Source organism: Leucopleurus acutus, assembly GCF_964270905.1.
Source record: "Leucopleurus acutus genome assembly, chromosome: 1".
In the NCBI taxonomy this organism is placed as follows: domain Eukaryota; kingdom Metazoa; phylum Chordata; class Mammalia; order Artiodactyla; family Delphinidae; genus Leucopleurus; species Leucopleurus acutus.
Genome location: NC_139142.1, coordinates 74,830,857 through 74,843,923, shown reverse-complemented (window position 1 = coordinate 74,843,923; position 13,067 = coordinate 74,830,857).

Genomic DNA, 13,067 nt, shown 5'->3' with positions numbered 1-13,067 from the left:
AAACAAACAACCCAATCCAAAACTGGGCAGAAGATCTAAATAGACATTTCTCCGATGAAGATATACAGATTGCCAACAAATGCATGAAAAGATGCTCAACATCACTACTCATTAGAGAAGTACAAATGAAAACTACAATGAGGTATCACCTCACACCGGTCAGAATGGCCATCATCAAAAATTCTACAAACAATAAATTTTAGAGAGGGTGTGGAGAAAAGGGAACCCTCTTGCACTGTTGGTGGGAATGTAAATTGATACAGCCACTATGGAGAACAGTATGGAGGTTCCTTAAAACCAGAACTATCATATGACCCAGCAATCCCACTACTGGGCATATACCCTGAGAAAACCGTAATTCAAAAAGAAGCATGTACCACACTGTTCATTGAAACCCTATTTACAAAAGCCAGGACATGGAAGCAACCTAAATGTCCATGGACAGATGAATGAATAAAGAAGATGTGGCACATATATACAATGGAATATTACTCAGCCATAAAAAGAAACAAAATTGAGGTGTTTGTAGTGAGGTGGATGGACCTGGAGTCTGTCATACAGAGTGAAGTAATTCAGAAAGAGAAAAACAAATACCATATGCTAACACATATATGTGGAATCTAAAAAAAAAGAAAGAAAGTTCTGATGAACTTAGGGGCAGGACAAGAATAAAGACGCAGATGTAGAGAATGGACTTGAGTACACAGGGAGGGGGAAGGGTAAGCTGGGACGAAGTGAGTGAGTAGCATTGACATATATACACTACCAAATCTAGAATAGATAGCTAGTAGGAAGCAGCTGCATCGCACGGGGAGATCACCTCGGTGCTTTGTGCCCACCTTGAGGGGCGTGATAGGGAGGGTAGGGGGGAGATGCAAGAGGGAGGGTACATGGGGATATATGTATACATATAGCTGATTCACTTTGTTATACAGCAGAACCTAACACAACATTGTAAAGCAATTATACTCCAATAAAGATGTTAAAAAACAAAAGTAAAAATAAACCCATGTGTACATAGTCAATTAATTCATGAAAAAGAAGCCAAAAATATACTTTCAGGAAAGGAAAGTCTCTTCAATAAATGGTGTGAAGAAGAATGGAAAGCCCTATGCAAAAGAATGAAACTGGACACTTATTTTACACCATACACAAAAATCAACTCAAATTGGATTAGAGACTTGAACATAGACCTAACCCAATAAAACTCCTAGAAGAAAACATACAGAACAAATTCCTTGACATCAGTCTTGGCAATGATTTTTTGTATTTGACACCAAAAGCAAAGACAACAAAAGCATTAATAAACAAGTGGGACTACATCAAACTGTGAGGCAAGAGAAACCAGGAACAAAATGAGAAGGCAATCTAGGGAATGGGAGAAAATATTTTCCAATTATATATCTGCTAAGTGGTTAATATCAAAATATATTAAAATATCATATGCTCAATAGAAAAAGCAATCTGATTAAAAAATAGGCAGATCATCTGAATAAACATTTTCCCAAAGAAGCCATACAAATGGCCAATGGGTGAATTAGAAGATACTCAACATGACTAATAATCAGGGAAATGAAAATCAAAATGAAAATGACGTATCACCTTACACCTGTCAGAATGGCTATTATCAAAAAGAAAAGGAAAAAAGTGTTGGTAAGAATGTAAAAAAGAGGGAACCCTGTGAACTGTCAGTGGAAATGTAAATGAGTGCAATGTCTATGGCAAACAGTATGGAGATGCCTCAAAATATTAAAACGAGCACTACTATACGATCCAACATTTCCACTTCTGGGTGTATACCTGAAGGAAATAAAAGCACCATCTCAAAAAGATATCTCTTCATTGCAGCTCATCTACAATAGCCAAGACTTGGAAACAACCTAAGTGTCCATTGACAGATGAATGAACAAGGATAATGTCATCAAAAAAAAAAAAGAAACCCTGCCATTTACAACATGAATGAAACTAGAGGGCATAATGTTAAGTGAAGACAAAGTCAAATACTGTATGAAAATTAAAATTAAAAAAATACTGTATGAAATCACTTGTATGTGGAATCTAAAGCACAGGCACAGACACACACACACAGCAGAACTCACAGGTACAGAACAGATTGGCGATTCTCAGAATCAGTGGGAATGGGGGTGGGAGTCTGTGAAGGTGTTCCACAGGTACAAACTTCCAGTTAAATTACTCCTGGGGATGCAATGTACAGCATGATGACTATAATTCAAAAATTTTAAGAAAAGATGTCACTATATGAATTCCTCTGGCTCTCAAAGTTCGTTTTGCTTTTTTTCTAGTAGTTTGAACAGTTTAATAACAAATTTGGAGTAGAATGTATATATGAGTAGAGTAGCTTTCACTTGAATGAAATATACAAGATTAAAATAAGATATAATGCCTAGATGGGAATGCATGGTCAGCATGAGAAAACAGTCATCAAGGATGTCACAAGGAGGGACTAGGGAAGATCTGGGAACCCCAGTAGTGATTCTGTGCCCTCATATGATATGTGAATTTGGAATTCCCATAAAGGAATCAAGGAGAGTCTGAAGACAATCTACAACAGAATAACTCAGTTATTCTCATTGGGGTTTCTTTATGAGGTGCTGAAACAAAAATAAAATGCTTGAAATTTGATCATTTGGCATAAACAACTTCATTAGATGAAATTTCAGGATAAAATGGAAAAGAATCTTCATTCCTTCAATGTCAAGAGAAGGAAATATTTTTATTTTGGAAAGCATTTATACTGTTAATAGTTTTTATATTTTCACTGATTAAACAGTATGTTATGAGAAGCTTTGTCTTCGTGACAACTATAACAATAATTATAGAATTGCACCAAACAATATATGTGCACTCATGACAAACACATGGCCAAATATTTGGATTTAGAGGACCTGTGGAGCCTTGCTTCCTACAACTTCTAATAAGTTAAGCATAGAGTTACATCACAAGTGAATATGATTTTACTGCCACTACCATTTGTTATTCCAATACACAACTGGAGATATAACAGAAGTCAGAACCCTGTTTTGTTCTCATTTGTCTGAGTGATATTTGCTGTTGTGAAGTTACCAGTTCCCATGATTTGGCGGGTAAGTAGGAAGGAAGGGGGGTGATGGCTTCTGGCTTATCTTTTGTAGGGAAGTCGAGGATCAGTGAACATATTTCACCTTAGAATCGAAATTGGAGGCAAGAAAACAATCAGAAGAACATGAATGAATATTTGCAAACACAGCATGATTCATAATGAATTTGTTTCTGGTAAGCCCTTCAGATTCCATCACACATTAATTTACTAAATTTGGAAATTTGAAGTAATAAATCTCCTTCCCATATGTCCTTCAATATTGATCACTGGACTGTCCTTTACTATATATAATCATTTATCATTAAACCACAAGGAAAGGGAGCACAATGTTTAAGGCAGGCCAAATCTCCCAACCTGGGTGTTATACACATTCAGACTTGATCCAGCCAGAAACTACATTTCAGAGACAGCTGCTATAGTGCAGCTGAGGGACCTTGCACCTTTACTGTCAGGAACTCAGAGCAGGGCCATTTCAACAAGGGGGAAATCCTGCCATTATGCTGCTCCCCAGACTGCTGTGGGCATTCATGGCTCTCCTCTGCTTAGCTACACATAATTGCAAACCAGGGCGTCAGCTGCCTGTCAGCACTCAGAGGTGAAATGGGACAGAGGAGTAGATGTCTCAACTAAAAATACACTCTCAGCCCTGCGACACTCATTAATGAGTTATTTTGACCTTAAAGTCAAAGGACTAGCACTGTTTTAGAGACCTTGTCTGTACTTTCTTTTCTACTTGTCTATTTGCCTTTGGTTCTTTTAATTCTTCCGTTAAAACAATGAAACCAAATGGAAGATTGACAGCTACATTCCACAAGAACGTGTAACAGTATACAAAACGTCAGTTACCAACTTCTGTGGCATTGACATGTACTGAGTGTTTACAGCCTGTAGATAACATGTTTTGTAGGAGTGCATTATAGCATTGTGTCACAGAAAGATCTGGCGTGCTTATCTTGACTTTATTTTACAAAGAGAAAAATAATCAGCTCCTCACAAGTGAGACTGAACACTTTGGACCAATGGGATAGAAAATATGACATGAAGACAAGCATAGGACACACGATCTACTAAGTACAGTTCTACCTGGGGAGGCGACAGGACTGAATATCCAGAATATCCTGATCTTCCTCAAAGTCTAATAAATAAGACTCAATGTCAGGTTTCAAAAGAATATATTATTCCTGTTATAATTTCATGAAAACATAAAAAACTGAATAGATTCTGAAAACCTGAGGGGCTGATTTTTTAACATTTCATGTTAAAGTAACTTTATTTAGTGAAAACTCTAAATAGAGCCCTAGAACCCGGTTAAAAAAAAGAGATACATTAATTATTTTGGATAATATTGCCTTTCACCAAGAAAGCTGAAAATCTGTGAGTTTTAAAAGAACTCCACTGATTCAGAATGGAGAAAAGTAAAGAGAGGCTAAATAAATGACCAGTAAGTAGATTACAAGAAGGGTGCATACCCTATACTAAATTCTATTTTAAATGGACTGGCAAAATTATTCTGCTGAATAATTATCAACACGTGTCAACCTGTTTAATCTGTAGTTCCCCTCAGCTCAAAACTTTAATACTAATTTTTCCATGCTCCTTTTCAGACACTGCCTAACAATTACCGTGGGAAGAAAAGTAGACATAGTTTTGTGGTGAGCCAGACTTTTTCCCCATCTGTGCACTGACCACGTGGTCTATGAACATAACACCCTACTTCCTGTTTGGAGGAGTGACACAGGAACCCAGGTACTATGTATATGTGCTGCTAGGCCCTCAAAGACACTGAACTCTCAGCTTGAGGCAGAACTGAAAACATATGTGCAGGGGAATTCTTGCCACATGGTGCTCTCCAGCCTGCCCTGGGTATTCCTGGCCTTCATCTTCTCTGGTAGGGATGGTTCCAAATATGGGTACAAATGTTCAGGTTGAAAGGACTGCACACAGGCACATGGTACTTCACATGGACTTGGGGAGGAAAGGAGGATTGGAGAAAAGAAAGCTTATCATGATTTCAATTTGGTTTTTCTTTGGGTCCTAAATTAGTCTAATTCCTACATTATTTTGTTCACTACTTCAGCTCTGTTTTCTGATTTTTTCCCACAGGATTTGGTGCGGCCCAGAAAGTTACTCAAGTCCAGCGAGCCATGTCCAGGCAGCTAGGGGAGGCGGTCACCTTGAGTTGTCAGTATGAAACAAGCTGGAGCTGGTACGTTATTGTTTGGTATAAGCAGCTTCCCAGTGGAGAGATGACTTTCCTTATTCATCAGAGTTCTTCTGGCCAAAATGCAAAGAATGGCCGCTATTCTGTAAACTTTCAGGAAAGACAAAAATTCATCAGCCTCACCATTTCAGCCTTACTGGTGGAAGATTCTGCAAACTACTTCTGTGCTCTCCGGGAACTCACAGTGCTTGAAGTAATAGGAAAAGCCAAACAAAAACCCCAGAGCTCAATAAGAGAGAGCTCCCTTGCTGCGGGAGCCACGCTGAAAGGCACACCTGCAGATGCCAGACAAGAAATGGTAGTCCTGTGGTTGCTTAATCTGTGGTCTGGATCAGGAGATTTAATTCTAAATAAAATCTCCTGCTATCTCACTTGGGAACAGATGTCCAGAGTAACTTTCTACTAATACATACTCAGTCTTGAATTTTTGACTTTAAGTCCATCACACAGAACATGTGTAAAATTGTCTAATGTTGAAAATTTGCTCCATGATAATTTAAAGTGGCAGTTCCACCTAAAGACACTCACATCACAAACCTGGGTCTAGTTATCTGAAATGGTCATGAAAATCATTTCCTTAGTCCTTTCCCCTTAGACTTTGTGTCAGGGTACAATCAGAGAAGCAAATTACAAGTGATCTAGAATAAGAGGCTCACTGTAGGGAATAGCACTCAGGCAATAGCTAGAGCTGGTGGAGGGGTCTATACAAAGCTGTTATCTTTGCATCTGGTGTTGAGCCTGAATTCACTGTTAGAGTGTCATTTGGGAAGGAAAGTTGGATGTGGACAAAAGCATGGACAGACTGTGACATGTACGGATACTAGAACCCATGAGGACAATGGTACCCACAAAGATACACTAAAACTTGTCTGTCTCTCACCTCCTTCAGTCTCACAATGGTGGGCGACCTCAAGGAGAAGTGGGTGTCATTTGCCCTCATGCTACCTGCATACTTGGTCCAAGACAAAGAGAAGATGAGGAGGAGATCGGGTGGGCGGTAGAGGAGTTGTGAGTCAACAATAAGATGAGCTAGTTCATCAGCAGCCACATGTGTGAGTTGCCCAGTTCCTGGAGCCCTGCACCAACCAGCAGAGCATTAAAATGTGGCTACTTCATGACAACTACCTTCTAAACCTTGCGCAAGTCTTTTTTGTGGCCAACCCTAACCCAGAACAATACAGGGAAGCAAATTCTGGGACATAGATATCCAGATACTTGAGACACTACAAAGCTACTACAGTACCCTCTATGTCAACTAGTCACCCATCTATACCTCTTTTAACAAGACAACTTTCAAATAAAGACAACAGCAAAACTATGCTTCCTGTTAATAAGATGCAGTTATTCCCCATTCAACCAAAACCAAGCTAACCCTCTCCCGAAGAGAGTACACCAAGTTAATTTATCCATTTTGGGGTGGTGTTCTTTCCTCTTATACCTCATTTACACGTCCCATTGAATCCTGCATCTTAACCAGTGAGATACAATGAGATATGAGATAAACTTATACTTGCACATCATATGTTACCACAGGCAGACAAGTAGGGGAGAGATTTAAAAATGGTTAATGTATACATAACCATATTCATATCAAATTGAAAAAGAAATTGTCATAAGTATTATAGTTCTTGTTTCTGCAAACAACCACATGATTGTAGGTGGTATTTATAACTACCATTTCCATTACCCATTCCATAACCTATTTGCTCATAGCAAGTACCTTCACTCACTGTACTACTTGACTTCCTAAAAAACAAGTTTCTTATTCAGGAGCAATGCTATGTGGAAAACCATAAAGATGAATAAGGAATTCTGCAAGTCCACCACTGTGGTTTTGGCAGAAATTTGCAAGGCATTGAAGGCAAATCCAGGGGTCTATTTAAGTGGAAATAATCTTGCCAATACCCAGGGAAAATCGATATATTGTATTCTGGGAAATATCATTAAGAATGATGCCTGATTTCACATCAGAAGTCACCAAGTGAAAACATTTTTAAAGTGTTAAAACAAATAACTAAAACTTTGAAACTGGCTTCTTATGAACATGAAAGGATATTTTAAAATTGTCTTTGTTAAAAATCACTGCTAGTAGGGGGGAAAGTCAAGGCACAGAATGGTAAACTGTATTTGCAATGCATATTTCTGATAAAGACTCAAATGCAATATATATTAAAAGCTCATGTAAATCAATAAGAAAAGAGTAAGAATGGCAAAACCTTGGAGCTCCAATTCAGAAATATTATTTCCAATAGCTAATAAATATACAAAATGATCATTATTCATCAGGGAATATTATTATTATTATTCATTAGGGAAATGAAAATAAAACCTCATCTGTGTCCTTTTAGCATCCTGAGTGAATCAGTATGGCTAGGAGAATAGGACCTAAGAAGAGAGGGAAAAATAATGACTGTCTCCAGGAAAATAAGTGCTTAAGTAAATTTCTTAGAAGCTCCCACCATTGAACTGATGTGGAGAAAACAACAAGCAGTAACAAAACACAGACCTGGACATTGAAGGAAAGGAAGGTTTTACTAGAAAAAAGAAAGTTGGTCCTTATTGGGCTTACTATATGTCAGGCACTGTAGTATGCATCTCAGATTCATTATCTAATTCAAATATCATAAACCCTATGAGATAGATTTTATTGTTCCAATTTTTTTAATTTTTCAGAAATAAGAAAGAACTTTCCTAACTGTGAATATCATCTCTAACTTTTATTGCCAGCCAGAGTGTAGCATTTATGGGGCTCCTAAAGAGCAAGGTTTGAACTATGGAGAAGCACTTGGCCCCAGCACAGGGTGGCTGGATGTCTCAGTGATGGTGACATTACTGGTTTAAACAGGAACCTAAAGGGAACTAGGAAAGAAGATGCCAAACCTAGGCACAAATTGCCCCAGGATCAATAGATGAGGAAATCATCCACTAATCAGTTAACAGTGCTGAATGCTTTAGCAACTTCCTTATGCAATAGTGTGCTGTAAAGAATAAGGGGCCTCAGGGAAAGATATTATTCCTTAAACGCTCCAAGCATGTTTCTATATCAAGACCTGTGCTCCTTGCCTTTGTCCTCTCTATTGTGATGTTATGCCCCCAAATAAATACATGGTGCACCTCTGAATTCCTTCATGTCTTTACTCAAATGTCACCCCTTTGGGAATCTTTTATCTTTTATCTCTTTAATCTTTCTATTTTCCTTCCTTGAGAATCAGGCTCTAGCACACTGCATGCAGCAAGAAAGAAAGCTGAAGCACTGCCACCTGGTGTCCTGCTCAAATATTTTGTGATGCTTACACTGGCCTCGCTGCTGCCCTCTAGTGACATTGGGTAAAATTGTGGTGAAGCCTAGTCACAATAGAAGCTGCCATTGCTGAACCAGTCAGTAAACTTCCCAATGCAGAAATCAGGAGACAGAGGATTCAGGAGAACTGGCTGGTTTTTTTCTTTTGCTAGCCAGATGTGAAAGTGATTGATTTCAAATGACATATACAACACATGAGATGATTTTGCATGTAGAGTTATAGGTTACCTTGGAAAGAAAGCTCAGAATTGTTGTGCAAGTTTGGGGTTTCTTCTCTGGTAAGTGTAACTGTGTCTACTGCTCTGTCCTTTCTTGTAGTATAGCAATATCCTGAGAAGTGGGAGCAAGAGTCAATAATGGGAAAAAATAAACAATTGTAGCCAATACTGGGTGGTACACTCATTTCATATTATAATATGCCCACCCAATCTCTCAATATGACACCTTAATGAATTGACTTCTCATTAACAGTAAGAACATGATAGACCATGGATACTTATGATAACACATGAAATATGCCAGGTAACCTGCTACATATATCCCAGAAAAATATTGAAATTTATCTTGGGCTAGATTCCTCTGCAATTTCAGATTCCGTCTCCCAACACCCCCGCCCCCGACCCCCGCAAGATTCTGCACATTGCCTGCAGCCGGTTGAGTGCCTAAGCTAGGGAAGGTATTGTGTTGGGTAATTTGAATGTGTGTTCTCACTTAATTCTTACTGGAACCCTTCAAGGTTGGGTCCATGCTACTTTAGGGAGACAGTGTAGCAAAGTGCTTGAGACCAAAGACTTGGGTTGTATTTCTAGATCTACCACTCGGTAGCTGAGTGATCTTCGGAAAATGACTTAATAATTTTTATGCTTCCACTTCCTCATATCTACCATGTGGATATTGACAGAATCTACCATGCAGGGTTCTTATGAGAAGTGAATGAGATGATGAATACCAGTGCTGAGCCCAGCACCCCCAGAAAGATACTGGCTACTTGCAGAAAAGGGAATTGAACATGAGAGAGGTTCGATACCTTGTCTGGTGTTACAGAATAAGTGTCGGAGTGGAGCCGTCTCTCCATACCCTGTCTAGAGCAGATGCCTTCCCTCACCCCAAGAGCAACTCTCTAGCTCAATACAATATTGTATTTTTTAAGTGCTTATCACTATCTATAATTATCTTTTTAAAAAAATCCATTTATTCAATTCTTCCTCCTCCTACTGCACTGTAGGCCTTTTATATCCTTTCACTACAGAATCCTCTATGAGTGAACAATACTTAGTGCAGGAGGCTCAATTTATATGTGTGTGTGTGTGTGTGTGTGTGTGTGTGTATATAAAATAAATGTACAAAAGATAAAATTATTTCTAGAGTCCATGCTATTCAAACACTGACATAAAAGCTTAAGCTGGACTAATCTTTGTGTTGTTTATCTAGAACTGTCAATATGTATATCCTGCAAGTCACTTCATCTAAGATTTAATTTATGCAATATATCTAGCGATCAATTGGCTTCTCCTCGATTACAGGTAAGGTGGGTTGCTGAAGATTACAGGATTCTACCTTACTAGTTGCATGAATGTCAAGGCTGTTGGAGGTGTTCCTGTCTTATTCTGGACACATACCTTCCAATATCCGGGTGAAGTTTTCAATGGATCAGTATTTTCATCAGAAATACGCTTCACAGCAAGTAGGCTTTATGATGGTGTGGTCATACCCACGCTATCCTATTTATCAAGTGGTCTGATCTGGAGGAAAAAAAAAAGGAACTTTACTTGTACTAGTTTCTGTTTGTCTAGCAGTCCATTCCTAACCTCAACCTTTGCATTTCTAAATTGGGAGACATTAATGAGCTTTTTCAGGTTTTCCTTTATTAACCACAGTGACATCTCTTTTCTTGGGAAGGAAAGTCAGAGGTTAGCCATTGAGATATCTTCCAATCCTGTTCCACTTTCCAGAACACTATTTGAGTGTGTGGAAGGTACTGTTCCCTGAGTTTAGTACCTTCCCCATGCTCTTTCCTTTATTTATTTCAGTTGTTCACTGGAAAGACGGTTATATAGTCAATTTACACTGCCAATTTTCCAGAAGTACATTTAGATTCTGAACAATCTTAATTACTGCTATCTTGTACTGTTAAATTTCCCCTGGATGTCTTTTTTTTTTCCAGCTGTTTTTTAAGCTTACAGGGAACAGAGAGTATTGCTTTCATAATTTTCAGATCTCTTAAGGATATTCTGGGCACAAGATGACTGTTTAAACTAATATGCGTATGTTCAGTCAAACTAGCATTATTCCTGGACTGTGACACGGGCAAGATAGAACATAATTCTTACTTACTTTTAAACAACGCTATTTGAGGCAAAATTGACATTCCACAAAATTCATCCATTTTGAATGTACAGTTCAGTGATTTTTGGTAAATTAGCTGACTTATGAAACCATTACAATAATCCAGGGTTAATCACTTTTATCACCACAAAAAGCTCTTTCATGCTCAATTATAGTTAATCCCTGTTCCGATACCTGGCCACAGGCAACCAGTGATCTACTTTATATCTCCATAGGTTCCTTTTCTGAACATTTCATGTAAATGGAGTCATTCAGTACATTTAAGTTGTTCCATTTTTTGGCTAGTAGAAAGAAACCCAAAAAGCAGACTCCTGTTATTTTTAGAACGTATCTTCTCTACCATTTAAAACATTTACTGAGTATCACAAAATGTAAGTGGCGTGGCAGATTCCAAACACCATGGACTCCTTACCAGATAGATATGTGTTCTAGTTATTACCAGGTGTTTGACCTGGAGTGAATTCCTCAATCTCTTTCAGCTTTCGTTTTCCTGTTGGTAAATTGGGAATGATAGTAATTCTATTGTGTGATTTCTGTATTCGAACAATGTACATAAAGCAATAGATAATTTAGCACATGGTATGTGTGCACATTTATAATATGAGGATTTTGTTGAAAGTTCATATAAAAGATTCCTAACCAAAGTGTTTTTCCTGCCACAAATTGCCATCCCAATCTCTCTCAAGTTGAATGATTGCAGTGCACAATGGGGCAGCCCACTTCTGAATGGTTGTCAGCTCTCTTTGTGCTGTGGACTCATGGGGGATGTCCTCACTGTTTGTGAAGCTGGTCTCAAGAAAGCAGTGTTTGAGCCCTCCTTTTGAGTGACAGGACTCTGAGTCTAGGTCAGAAATTGTTGGTGTGTTTCTAGGACTTGTATGGGGTCTTGCCTCTGATTGGCTGGGCAACCAGATGCAGAATCCTATTTTCTGAAGAAGAATATTCCTCTGCTGAGGATACTTGGGCAGGATAAATGGAGAGGAATCCTTTGCCAGCTCCATTGTTAATCCTGTGACTTCATCTTGGCCTTAAGTCCAGGGGCTGCTGAAGACATTCTGAACAGTATGTGGCAGTGATGGAGAAGGAGGGGGATGTAGTCACGTAACTCTAGGTTCTATCTGGGAAAATGTGAAGACAATGAATACTCTGTAGAGAGAGCAGTGTATGTCTGACCCTGCCTTTCTGAACAGAAATGAGCAGCATATTGAGTGTGGAACAGATTTCTCCATCTCTGCATGTTCAGGAAGGAGGGAGCACCAATTTCACCTGCAGTTTCCCTTCCAGCTCTTTTTATGCTTTACACTGGTATAGATGGGAAGCTGGAAAAAAGCACTAAGGACCTGTTTTAATGACTTTAAATGAGGATGAAAAGGAGGAAGGATAAGTAAGAATCACTCTGAATACTAAGGAGGGTTACAGCTGCATATACATCAAGGATCCCAGGCTGAAGACTCAGCCACATCTCTCTGTGCCTGCACACAGTGCCCTTCAGCCTCTGCAGCCCAAGCGCAAGCCTGTGCCTGGTGCTGCTCTGGTACCAGCATTAAGAAAGAGCCATGTGTGAGGTGGAAAAGGCAAATTCAATGAATTACAGTGTTTGCTATAACCAGGGGGAAATGCAATGATAGATAAACAAGCGTTCCAGTCACTGTACCTCCGTCAACTAACGGGACTGTCATTACACATCACTCACCTCCATTCCCACCAGTATACTGACCATATCATTGAATCAGATTCCTAGCCTCCTCTTTTGCCATGATTCCAAGTGAACTAGATAGTTACTCAAACCTTTCTAAAATAATCTGATTAAAGTAGGGTAATATTCACCACTCATTGAAGGCATGTTCTTCAACACAAAAAGAAAGAACAAAGAAGAGAAATGGGAAAAGCAAATAAGTTTTTATTGATTTCTCCTAGGTTTTCACAAAAAACTTTCTTAAAGATTTTGAAGTGAATATACCTTCTTTTCCGTAAGGGAGTTAACATCCGAGTGCCCTATAAGCTCACTCATGTGGCTCATTTCCAAGAGTATTAGAGTGTATTATGTGTTGACTATTCATGCTCTCTCACCCTTACTATGCAATCTTTAGCTGGACTAT